General features: G+C 50.7%; 1 pseudogene; it reads left to right on the top strand.

The window, feature by feature from the left end:
- The first annotated feature begins 7363 nt into the window (after positions 1–7363).
- LOC118086286 (large ribosomal subunit protein uL15-like) lies at positions 7364–7883 on the top strand (annotated as a pseudogene).
- Positions 7884–13121: the final 5238 nt, after the last annotated feature.

Genomic DNA, 13121 nt, shown 5'->3' with positions numbered 1-13121 from the left:
CTAGTGTTGGGCGAGACAGAGAAAGGCCTTTCTCTCTCCAATTTCTCCACGACATGCCTTATTTTATAAACTTCTATCACGCTGCCTCTTCCTCAGCTTTCCTCTAAACTGCAAGCTCCATCCTTTGGTGCTTTTCGTGGCCCTTTTCCAACCCTTTCCTAACTGTACAACATCCTTTTTGAGGTGAGGCGACCAGAACGCTACGCATTGCATTGCAGAGGGTTGGACTAGATGGCTCTTTGGTTCCCTTCCAGCTCTACAATGCTATGATTCAATGATTCCCTATTTGTACAGCGGCCTTATGTTAATTGGCGGTTTTGTTTTCAATTTCTTCCCTAATGACTCCTGGCAGGGCGTCTGCCTTTTCCCACAGCTGCTGCACCCGGGTAGCCCTTTGAGCTGCCCTAGCAAAGAGGTCCAGACTAGACCCCTTCTGCCTCCATCCAATTGCTCTCGCCCTCCCCTGAGGACCCTCCGAGCCAGGGACCATTATCACCCTCTGCACCAACAGGTGCCAAGTATTTGTCGTGGGCAGAAAGACCTTCTGTTATTGGCAAGCATTTGCAAAACCGTCTTATCATTTGCATGGTTGAGCCATCTCTGGGTGTCGGGGACAGCCTGCTAATTGCTCTCTCCCCCCCCCCATCCAATGGGTCTCATCCAGCGGGCAGAGAGAGGGGGGTGAGAGGGAGGGTTGGCTCTGGAAGATGCCCACCCTGCTCAGCAGCAAAGGCTGGAGGAAGCTGTAGAAATTCTCACCCTTCCCGGATTCGCAGGCCTGGGAGTGCCACATGCCATTTCTTCTCCAGGGTCCTTCCTTTTGGCCATGCCAAAGCCCCCTCCCCGAACATCCCGATTCCCCCCCCCCAACTAGACAACCTCCAACCTGCCCCCAAGTGGCATGTTGCACCTGCTGTGGGCTGCAAGATGCTCAACACACAAACACCATTCCAGGACTGGTATGCGTTGCAGACAGACCTCTGCTTAATCCAAAGGGAGGAGACCCCCCCCCCTCTGCGCTGCTGACAGCTGCAGGGAAAGTGGGGCCCCATCCACAGAGGACACTGGTGGTAACTGGAACCCTGACAGATGCATGGGGGGGGGTTGATCTCCTGCCACCCCTTCCCTTCTTGGACATGAGGGAATTCCCCTCAGGGTGCATCCGTTGGATTAGAACAGTGGACTGGACGAATTCATGGAGGGTAAAGCTATTTGACGCCTAACGCCTGCCATTTTTAATTCCCAGCTGCCACCCTCATCGTAGCATCGACAGGCTAGAGGAGGCAGTGGGACATAGTGGTTAGAGCAGTGGTTCTCAAACTTTTCTCCCTGGGCCACACTTTCAGAAGGGAAATTTGCTGCCGCCACGCCAATTTATTTTACTGATAAGAAATGCGTTGGAGCCACCTCCCTAATCAGAGAACTCAACGCATTTGGAACGGTGTCAGGCCTACAAGTAAATTTTTGCAAAGTCAGAAGCTATGTGCTTCAACACCCCTCCTCACACCCAAAAGGAACTCACTAATGGCACCAAGATAAAACTTTGCCACACCAAGTCAGCGGCGTAGCGAGCCGCTGCGACACCCGGGGTGGCAAATTGCCATGCACCCCAGGGGGGGGGCCTGGTGTCACTACGTAACGATGCATGCGTGTTGCATCACGACACATGTGTCATGACGTGGCGGGGTATCGCTGCCCCCCCGAACCTCCAAAGCCGCGCGCCTCCAACTCCAAACTCCAGGTAAAAAGCCCGCTCGGTGCAGCGCGTCCGCCACGCCGAGCGGGCTTTTTACCTGGAGTTTGGAGCTGGAGGCACGTGGCTTTGGAGGCGTGGGGGGCGGCAGTGATACCCTGCAACGTAACAACGCATGCGTAACAACTCCAAACTCCAGGTAAAAAGCCCGCTCGGTGCGGCAGCGGCGGGTGCTGTGCATACTTATTATCGGGAGGCTGGAGGCTCGGCTTGGGAGTTGCGGGGGGGGGGGCCAAGTGGCACCCCCTCCTCCAGAGTGGAACCCGGGGCGCACCGCCCCCATCGCCCCCCCCATTGCTACACCCCTGCACCAAGTTCAGATACCTAGGGGTAAAAATAACCAGAAACCTCAATAAATTATACCTCCACAACTGCAAGTCCCTGTGGCGACAAATAAACAAAGACCTAAAGAGATGGAACAACATGAATATCACCCTCTCAGACAAAATTGTTGTTCTTGTTGTTGTTGTTGCTGTTTAGTCGTTTAGTCATGTCCGACTGTTCGTGACCCCATGGACCAGAGCACGCCAGGCACTCCTGTCTTCCACTGCCTCCCGCAGTTTGGTCAGACTCACGTTGGTAGCTTCAAGAACACTGTCCAACCATCTCGTCCTCTGTCGTCCCCTTCTCCTAGTGCCCTCCATCTAATAGTCATGATCAAAATGATCACCCTCCCAAAACTAACCTACCTATTCCAACCCCCCCCCCCAATCTGGATTCCCCAAACCCAACTCCGCAGATGGCAGAGAAAGCTACAATCCTTTATCTTCTCACACAAAAAACCAAGAATAAGCCCCAAATACCTGCACCTGCCCACCACAGAAGGAGGATGGGGAATCCCCAACATAGAAACATATTACACTGCCAACCAAATACGCCATATAATCCCATATATACTAGAAGATGAGACAAAACAATGGATACACCTAGAGAGGGACACATCGAAAACACCTGCACCACAGCATACCCTCTTCTCCCAAGCAAACTAAGGGAAATTCCCACACACATACCATGCTCAAAGCATGGAAAACAGTAATAGGCAAACTATTCCCAACCCCTTCCCCACTAACTCCCCTGGCTTACCACCCATTATTCCACCACGCAGCACAAAACCTCCAGACTAAAACCTGGCAAAACAAAGGCTTATATCACCTAACAGACTTCTACAAAAATAACAAACCCCTGTCAACACAAGAAATACAAGACAAATTAGAAGACACCCAAATGCCCTGGTCAACACATCGCCAATTACACGCCTTCTTAAACAACCCAGTAGTAAAATCAGCAGTAACTAGGCCCCTGACAACCTTCGAAAAATATGAGAGGGAGAAATTGCACACACTTCCGTAAATCAAGAAATCTTTAATTTAAAAAAATGGTAATGCGTTGGGAAACGCAATAAGGATTGTCCTCCGTATAACGTAGAATCATAGAATTGTGGAGTCAGAAGGGACTGCGGGGATCATCTAGTCCAACCCCCAGCAATGCAGGTAGCTTGAATCCACAATTAAGAGTCTCATGCTCTACCAATGCCTTTGCTCTCATTTTGAGAAGATATCTATGCATATTCTGCAAATAACAAAAAATGATAAGATACTATACTGAAATGCTTAAATGTTTCTTTGCTCATTCTGGAACCTTCCTGCCACATTTTACCCTCCTCTCCTGCCCCACCCTTTGAGAACCTCTGAGTTAGAGTGTTGGACTAGGACCTGGGAGAGACCAGGGTTCAAATCCCCCCTTCAGACATGAAATTCACATTGGGGACCAGTCTCTCTCTCTCTCTCTCTCTCTCTCTCTCTCTCTCTCTCTCTCTCTCTCTCTCTCTCTCTCTCTCTCTGCCTGTCTGCCTGCCTGCCTGCCTAACCTTATCTCACAGGGTTTTGCTGTGGGGATTAAACGAGGAAGGGGAGTGTTATAAGAATTTTGAGGTCATATCTATATATATATAATAATTGTTCATAAAACATGTACATGAATGTACAGGCACATGTCTGAAGCAGCACAGGAAGACAGGCCTTTCTGACACCATTTTGACTCTCTCTCTGACCAGGTGTTCCTCTGCAAGGAAGAAGTGGGGTGGGGGGAACCTTCTCATTGTCTCAGGAATTAAAGTGATAATCCCTGGCATCCTGATACCTGACTGCCAGACAAAAGGGTGTGATTAACTTGGCTGGGAAACAGGGAAATGTAAATATCTCTCAATTTTGTTGATTAGGTTTTGGGGGGCAGGGGGCAGGGTCCAGACTGCTCAGATTACTGCCACCAGACCTCCCCTTTCATGATGTACCTATGATGAATCTAGGGAGGGGGGTCTTGGGCTACACCCCTTCTGTGACATATGGATGATGCTTCTGGGGGGTGGGCTGAAACCAATTTCAAATTTCTTTTTAAGGGCAAGACATCTTTGTTTGGGGTTCCTTCCTTGTTCTCCTGTGTGAGAGGAAGGACCCTGTTGCAACAGTTAAAATAAAAGTGCCTTGCTTCGTACGTCCTGGTTTGGTCTCTGTTATTTGGTGGGCAGGAGACGCTTAAATTCGTCTGCTTGCCTGGATCCTTGAGCTCTCCCTGGGTCAAGATCCATTTCTCTGGGTTCATAGGAACCAGCTTAAATTTTACAACAGGAGAATAATGCAAGCCACCTAGGATGCCTTGGAGAAATTACTGAAATTATAATTTCAGTACATAAATAACATGGCAGCAAATTAAGACCCTAACTTGAGCTTGGTGGCCTTTCTAGTCCAGAATCCTGTTCTCCTAGTGGCCTCCATGGAGAACCCGCAAGCAGGATTTGAGCACAATAACCACCTCCCCTCCTGCCGTTTCCGGCAACTGGCATTCAGAAGCATTGCCGCCTCCGACTGTGATGGCAGAGCATAGCCATTGCGGCTAGTAGCAGCCACTGATAGCCCTCTCCTCCTCCGTGAATTTCTCCAGTCCTCTTCTGAAGCCTTCTGAATTGGTGGCTATTGCTGCCTCCTGTGGCAAGGAGTTCCACAGTCTTAACTGTAGGATTTTTTGAATAGTCAAGTTACTTTAGAGCCCGTCTAATGTAAATACTGTCTGTTTAAGAGAAACAGGTGCAGGTGATTTCTGTTAATTGCCCACAGGCGTGGGCTCTGCTTCTTGTATATAAGGTTCTGCCAGCCGCCCAGAGTGGCTGGGGGAACCCGGCCAGATGGGCGGGGTATAAATAATAAATTATTATTATTATTATATATTATTCTGCATCTCTTAGTTAGATCTTTCAGTTTGATTCATCTCTAAGTAGATCACTCTCAGTTTAAGAGATTCCTCAGTTGAATCTTAGTATGAGAGTTGCTTAGTTATAAAGCTAGTTTGCTGTTAATTCTTGGGTAGTTTAATGGGAGTTTTGTGGGAGGTTTGGAATGGTTTGAAGGATGGAATGTGAGTAAAGTTGCTAAGAGAGAAAGCATTTATCTTTAGTTTAAAGTCTCTTTAGATTCAGTTTGTTCTTCAGTTAAAGAAACCCAACCGTTTGTATTTTCATCTGCATACTTTTACAAGTGTGCAGCTAGTAAGGGGTTTCATATAAGGGAGATAATTCCCTACGCTCTTGGTGGTGTTTTCTTAGCCAGGTCAACTTCTGACTGCGTATACTCTGCGTGAAGCGTACTTTAAAGGGCCGCTGTAAACTGGGATATATGATTTAGATTAAGCAAGTTTCAATACCCAGTTTTCTCCTATATTATTATTATCATATATATATTATTCTCCAATATTAACTCTGCGCCACATGAAGAAAAGGGGGTCCTTGCAGGGCAGTAGAGCGCCACCAGCTGCCCCAAGATGCTTGGTGCTGATGGCAGAGGAAGGAGGGTGGGATGTGGTGGCAATCAGGAGCAGGTGGAGGATATCATCCTTCAATCTGAACACAGTTGGGGAATTGCGGGGGGTGGGACGGGACTGAGGGCTTGTGCTACAGGTGCCCCTCTGTCTTATTTGACAACTGCCCCCCCTAAAGACTGGGTGCCTCCTGGGCTGCCTCCTTAGATTATTGGGGGGCGGAGGGAAGACACCTTCTGCATGTAATTTGACATGCACAAAACCTTCCAGGGCACGGGGTCATCTTCCTTGCCGCCCCCCCCCTCCAGGCACACATTTGCAAGCTCAGGGCTTTATATAGGCTGCAATTTCTCAGCTGGCCTCCTTCCCAACCTCTGCACCAGGGCCCCAAAAACAGCCGGGCGATTGGGTTTCGCCCTCCCCAGCCCCCTTTATAAAGGGGCAGGGAAAGCAGGACGGAGGAGATGGGGGCCTGACAGCAGCTGCCTCTCAACAGTGATTTGTGGGAACTTGATCTCATCATCTCGCGTGCCCCCCCTCTATGCCTCCCCACCCCCCCAGGTTGGCACGCCCGCCGCCTCCCAGCCAAGGACTGCCCACTCGATTGACCTTGAGGCCTGTGAAGGAATGGGAAGGCCTCAGGGGAGTGGAACGGAGAGATTAGAGATGTGGGCTTTGGAGGGTGAAAGCATTTTGCAGAGCTGATATGCGGGCTGGGCCTGAGCTGTGGGGGATCATAGAATCACAGAACTGTAGCTTGATCGGAAGGGGTCCCAGGGGCCATCTAGCCCAACCCCTTGCAATGCAGGATCAAGGGTCATCTAGGGAGAGGTCATTGCATCTGCTTTGCATGCAGAATGTCACAGTGTTCAATCCCTGATGGCTTCTCCAGGTAAGGCTGGGAATCTTCCCCTCCACTGCCGGGAAACCCAGAGAGCAGCTGCCAGTCAGTGTAGACAGTACTGAGCTAGATGGGCCAATGGGTCTGGCTCAGGATAAGGCAAGGTTCTTGCATTCCCCTTGTCCCTGACCCATTTGCTACTAGCTAAGAGCACAGTCCCCAATCCTTTCATAACACTACCGTAGGAACTCAAGGATGCCCAATGATCCTGACTGCTGCTGGAAGATTGAGGACAGAGAAAAGAAAGTCCTTCTTTTTTATTATCTCAGGGTAGTTTGCAACAAAAAAATACAAGAAGAAGAAAAAACACAAAATACGGCGCAGAGTTGAAACTATGGAACTCCCTGCCACAGGAGGCAGTGGCGGCCACCAATTCAGATGGCTTTAAAAGAGAATTAGACAAATTCATGGAGGAGAGGGCTGTTGGTGGCTATGCTCCATGGTCAGAGGCCGAAATGTCCAAGAGATCAAATGTTCTTTGATGTGTCCTGCCTCTTCCAATGAACCCCAGTGTTTTTGAGAGAGGGTGCAAACTTTCCCCTAGCCACATGCTCCATGCCTTGTGTCATTTCACAGTATAAATTCCTATCATGTCAGCTCTTCCTCTGCTTTTCTCTAAACTGAAAGTCCCCTCCATCCCCTCGACCATCTTGTCTGCCCTTCTCTGAACTGTACAATATCCTTCCTGAGCTGACGCAACTCTGTCCTGCGGCTGGTTGCTTACCTGCAGGTAGAGAAGCAAAGCGGGGGTGAGATTGGTGCAAAGCCAACAGGGCGCTCCCTAGACGCCGGGTTTGCACCTTGCTGCCCTCGCCTCACCCCTCTCCCTGCTGGCAAGAGTTCAGGTGAGCAGACTCAGCTGCCCGGAGTCCAGACCCTCCAAGTGTCCCTATTATCCTCTCTCTTTCCCTTTGACTCTGGCCCAGCAAGATGCCTTCCAGACTGAGGAAGACCAGGAAACTGAGGGGTCATGTTAGCCATGGCCATTTCGGCAAACACACAAAGCATCCTGGAGGCCCTGGAAATGCTGAGGGTTTGCACCACCACAAAATTAACTTTGACAAATATCATCCTGGTTATTTTGGGAAAAGTTGGTATGAGACATTACCACTTGAAGAAAAACCAGCACTTCTGTCCTACAGTGAATCTGGATAAATTCTGGACACTTGTTTGTGAGCAGACAGGACTCAAATATGGCAAAAATCAGGCAGTATTAGCTCCAGTTATTGATGTCGTACGCTCGGGTTACTACAAAGTCCTGGGCAAGGGGAAACTACCCAAACAGCCTGTAGTCGTGAAAGCAAAATTCTTCCGCAGAAAGGCAGAAGAGAAAATCAAAGAAGTTGGTGGTGCCTGTGTGTTAGTGGCATAAAGGATTTTTCTATGTATCCAGACTTCAATAAACACAATTTCAGCTGTGTATTAATAAGCTTAAAATTAAGAAGAAGAAGAAGAAGAAGAAGAAGAAGAAGAAGAAGAAGAAGAAGAAGAAGAAGAAGTACCAGCTTCTGTTTTGGTCCCAGAATGTCCCGCTTTTCCTTAGGACAATGTCCCTGATTTCATCGGAGAAATGTTGGATCATTTGGGAGTCTCGCTGGCTGCTGCCTGTGGTCCAGGCATAGACGGTGCTTCATCTTGTCTTTCTCCTCTTGGCCAAGCTTGGTGAGCCAGTGGCCAGCTCCCAGCAGCCTTTACGACCCAAGCAGATGGAAGAGAACACCAGCCCTGGGACTGGTTCTTTGGCTCTGGTTTGCTTGGAGAGGAAGGAAAGGGAGTCCCTGAGCACACGCAGAGAGAAACAAATGCCCTACATGAGAACGTGGAGAGGCACTTTCCAAGCCGCTGGGCCCCGCACTGCTGCAAGCTTCCCTGAAGCTTTGGGGAAGGAAGTGCCTCCGCACATATGAATAATTTGGGCCTGAGCTCTGCACTGCAGGGGGTTGGACTGGATGACCTTTGGGTACCCTTCCAAGTCCAGTGATTCTTTCCCTCCAGAAGGAGCATATCTGGCCTCAAGCCTTTTTGCTGAGTTGGGGGGGGGGGTGGATGCTTTAGAGCAGGCCGGAATATGGATCAGGACCAAGAGAAAGGTGAAACCGTTTGGCTGAAGCGCGTAACAGGACCTCGCACTCCTTTTTAAGAACACACGCAAACCGCTGATTAGCATCTTCATCGGTGCAGCAGCTCACCAACCCTGAAGTGCGGCTCCCTTGCTTCTGGGCTTCACACGCATCACAGAGAGAGCAAAATCTGCAAGATCCACTGTATTCTCCCCTGCATTCAGATTTGGATTTTTAAAAGTATTGCAGCATGGGGAGAGGGAGAGATGGGAATCCAGAATCCCATAGGGACGTGGGCAGTCGGCATATGCTCAGAGGCACCCTCTGCCAAGCATACCTTCTTTGCATTTTCCAGGATTTGATTCTTTTGGGGAAATCCGTGTTTGGCGTTTCCACACACGCACACACCCCAGCTGCCTCTAGGCCTGACGTATGACTTGGTTGGAACAAACTGTCCCAGGGACATCGGATCAGTTTCGGTTCCCTGTATTTGATAGCTGAGATGGCAGAAATCTAGACCTTGAGCTGCGTCTCCTTGCGGGGCAGGGGGCGAGCGATAAGCATGTTAAATCAGACATTTTGGAAACTGAGGCCCAGGTGAATCGGGGAGGGGAGGGGGAGTTGGATACACTTATCTGCAACATCGGCCGGGGGGGGGGGTACCTCTACGCAGTCTCTCTGGCAGAAAAATAAAAAACCCAAATCCAGATTCCAGGCCACCGTTAATTTCCCCATTTAGCCCATCGCCCTTTATGGTTCCCCTGAAGCCATTTACAGGTCTGCGTGTCAATAGGGTCCTCTGGTCCTGAAGTTGGGAAGGGGGGGGCACACAGGATCCCTGGTTTTAGAGGGTGGGGAGTTGTCTCTACATATTTTGCAAGGAGAGTGAAGGACTGGGTGCCTTGTCGGGCTGCTATTCAGCCCCCCCCCCCAATAGATCAGCTCACTCATGGGAATTCAATCCTGGCGGACAGTCAGAACTGGGCAGTCTGGGCTGGGCAGCGTATTTTTAGAGAGCTCTCCAGCTGCAAGTCCCGTCTCCAGTTTCACGCCAAAAAGAGGTGGGTTTTGGAAAGAAGGGTGCAGAAACCTGTTTTCCTGTCCCCAGCTCCCCAGAGAGGCAGCCAGCATTCTCAGGTTGGCGGTGCGAATCCTGACCCACCCATCCCCCGGAAAGCAGAGGGCTGGAGGTTTTTAAGATTTCAAATGTTTTTTAAGGTCTTATGGTTTTTAAGTGGAGGTCGGATGCCCTCCTGGCAGGGATCCTTTAGTTGCGATTCCCACAGTGCACAGGGTGGGATTAGATGATCCCTTGAGATCCCTCCCAGCCTTACAATACTATGATTCTGGAAACCAGAGGAGGGGAGAGTTGCTGCTTTTGCGGCCTGGAACACACCCTGCTTTTCTGGGGTTAGCGCATGGGACAAAACACCTTGGCACTGGACCATTTGACCATGGCCTGTGAGCACCTCCCTGCTTGGGTGCAAGTGCATTCCTGTACTGCACGCGGGTTGAGCTGGATGACCCTTGGGGGACCCTTCAGATTCTGAACTATGCAAATCGGGTCTCTTGCAGGGAGCCACCACCTGCCTCTCCTCCACATCTGTGAGAAGCCAACACCGGCAACCGTTTTTGGGAGGCTTCTGTTGCGTTTCAGCACCGAGGCTTCCAGAGGAGAAGTGCGCTCCATGTGTGAACCAGGGGCAGGGTGTGCAGGGTCCGCTTGCCATTTTCCTCCTCGGGAACCAAAGAAGGAAAGCTGCTTGCTGCAAAAGATCTCCCTCCACGCCCTGGAGGTGGTGTCGGCTCCTGCAAGCCCTCTGTTTCAGAATCGCCTGCCAGTAGCAGCTGTCTCGGGCCCAGCATTCATTTATCAGCTGACCCGCACATGCACACTCGCACACTGACACCCCCCCCAGGCCTCCCTCCTGTGGCATTCCAAGGCTCACAGGTTCACTGGTCCTCCCCATGCCGCCTGTTGCACCTGTCGCAAGGCTCTTCCTTGCACCTGTGGGGAGAGATTATGGGCTGCAGAGCTCATTAATGGGTCACAGCATGAGGCCATACCAACGGACAAAAAAACGGGCAGGGGTTGTGGTTGGCATGCCCTACCCCACACACACCCAGGGAAATTCCCTCCCAAGGAGGTTGACGCATTCCCCAGCTCCTTAAGAGCATAAGAAGAGCCTGCAGGATCAGGCCCAAGGGGGGCGCATCTAGTCCAGCATCCTGTTCTCACAGGGGCTGACCAGATGCCTTTGGGAAACCCACAATTAGGAACCCTCTCCTCTCCTGCGGTTTCCAGCAACTGGGATTCAGAAGCATTGCGGCTTCTGACTGCAGAGGAAGAGCAGAGCCATTCTGGCTAGTAGCAGTAGCCATCGAAAGCCCCCTTCTCCTCTGTGAATTTGCCCAGTCCTCTTGAAAAGCTGTCCAGGTTGGTGGTCATCGCTCCTGTGGGAGGGAGTTCCGCAGTTTAACCCTGCAGTGCACAAAGAAGGGCTTCCTTAATTTCAGCTGCATGTGGGAAGCGGAAATGCACTCTGCACTGGCTCAGAGGTCTTATTATTTCATAGGTTTGGGGGCTGAGCCCCAGCACTGAAAAGAGCATGGCATTTAGAGAGGCTGGCTGGGACTTAAGGGGGCCTTGGTGTGTCATGATGACCCCACTCTTCTCCAGAGCCTCTGCCTCCTCCCCCCCACCTACCATGCTGGGTCTGCTGGGGCTTCCTTGGTAACAAAGGGAAAGGCACTCTGCACATGCTTACAAGCATCTGTGCCAGCAGTGCCCATCCACTTGTGGATGGGTGGATTTTATCTCTATCCCACCTTTCCTCCAAGGAGCTCAAGGCATCGTTCCCTCGCATCCCTGTTTTACCCTCAAAACAACTTACGAGGAGCAGCAACTCTCTCCTCCTGTGGTTTCCAGAATCATAGCATTGTCGGGTTGGGAGGGACCCCAAAAGGTAATCTATTCTCACCCGCTAGACTGCAGGAATCACAGCTGAAGAATCCCTGCCAAGGGGTCATCCGACATCAGCTTTAAAAACCTCTACATTATCCTCACAACAACCTAGAATCATAGTGTTGGAAAGGACCCTGAGGATCATCTAGCTGACTCTCTGAAATGCAGGAATAGGCAGCTGTCCCAGAGGGGGATCGAACCTATGACCTTGTGACAAGGCCCAAGGTCACAGCCAGCGAGCTTTGCAGCCAAGTGAGGTTCTGCGCAAGGAACCTGCATCTTGCTCATCATTCCGTGTGCCAGCAATATGGGAGCTTGGATGTGACCCATATTTTTGGGGAGGGGGGGAGGAGAAAAAAGCGCAACTCATTAGCTCAGGCCACCCCCAGAGGCTAGCCGGTGATTAACACTCTTCCTGTGGCTTAAGCACAGTTTGGTCCCTGTGGGGGGAACCTGTCTACCAGAACCGCTCCTGCCCCACTTCTTTGCTCGGGGAGACGCAGGAGACCCAGTTGGCAGCAGTTTTCTGGAAAGTGCGGGGGGGGCTGCCAGGAGCCCTCCAATGAGAAAACCCAGCCCCTGATAACTGGGGGGTTGGGACTGGCTCTGGTTCCTTAGTGGTGTGTTTTCTGCACATGCACAGAGGCACACACCCCTCTTTCAGGTGCATTCAAGCGCTCCAGACTGCCACCGTTGTATCTGGAATCTTTTCTAGGGCTCTGGGAGGGAGGGATGGGCCCTGCCCCTGGCATGCGCTTTCTCCTCCGTAGGGTCACACAGCAGGCTGGCTACAGCTGCTGGATCCAGTCAATGGCCTATCTCATGCTGTCCCCACAGGGACCAACGACATGCCCCAAATGGGAAGCCCACAAGCAGGGACCCAGGTGCTCTCAAGATCTGGATGCCGGATTAGATTGGGTCCTGGCCAGATTCCTGCAGCCTCTTCTGACATTCTTGGTGCATGTCAGATAACTACCTGGGCAGTTATCTTTCCACAAGGGCCAACATTGATGCCGAAATCCAGCATTACCTGAGCTCTGCGAGTGCGGCTTTTTCCCGATTGAAGTGCAGTGTGTTTGAGGATTCGCAGGGAAACCAAAATGCTTGTTTACAAAGCTATTGTGCTACCAACCTTACTGTACGCTTGTGAAACATGGACCACTTATAAACGCCATCTCCAACTCCTCAAAAGATTCCATCAACGGTGTCTCTGAAAATGTTTACACTTCACTTAGGAAGGCAGGTGAACTAATGCCAGTGTACTGGAAGAAGCAAAGATCACCCATGTCGAAGCAATGATTCTTCAACATCAACTTCGTTGGACTGGTCATGTTGTGCGGATGCCTGATGATCGTCTTCCAAAGCAACTACTCTATTCCAAATTTAAAAATGGAAAGCGTAATGCTGGTGGTCAACAAAAGAGGTTTAAAGATGCTCTCAAGGCAAATCTTTGAAAATGTAGTATAAACACCAACAATTGGGAAACAATGGCCTGTGAGCGCTCCAATTGGACAACAGCCTTGACCAAAGGTGTCATGGGCTTTGAAGACACTCGAACTCAGGACGCAAGGGAGAAATGTGCTCAGAGGAAGGCACGCTTGGCAAATCCACACCGTGATCAACTCCCGCCCAGAA

Source organism: Zootoca vivipara, chromosome 6, assembly GCF_963506605.1.
Source record: "Zootoca vivipara chromosome 6, rZooViv1.1, whole genome shotgun sequence".
Lineage (NCBI taxonomy): Eukaryota > Metazoa > Chordata > Lepidosauria > Squamata > Lacertidae > Zootoca > Zootoca vivipara.
The sequence above is the reverse complement of the archived record's forward strand: the minus strand, read 5'-3'. Positions and strand labels throughout refer to the sequence as shown.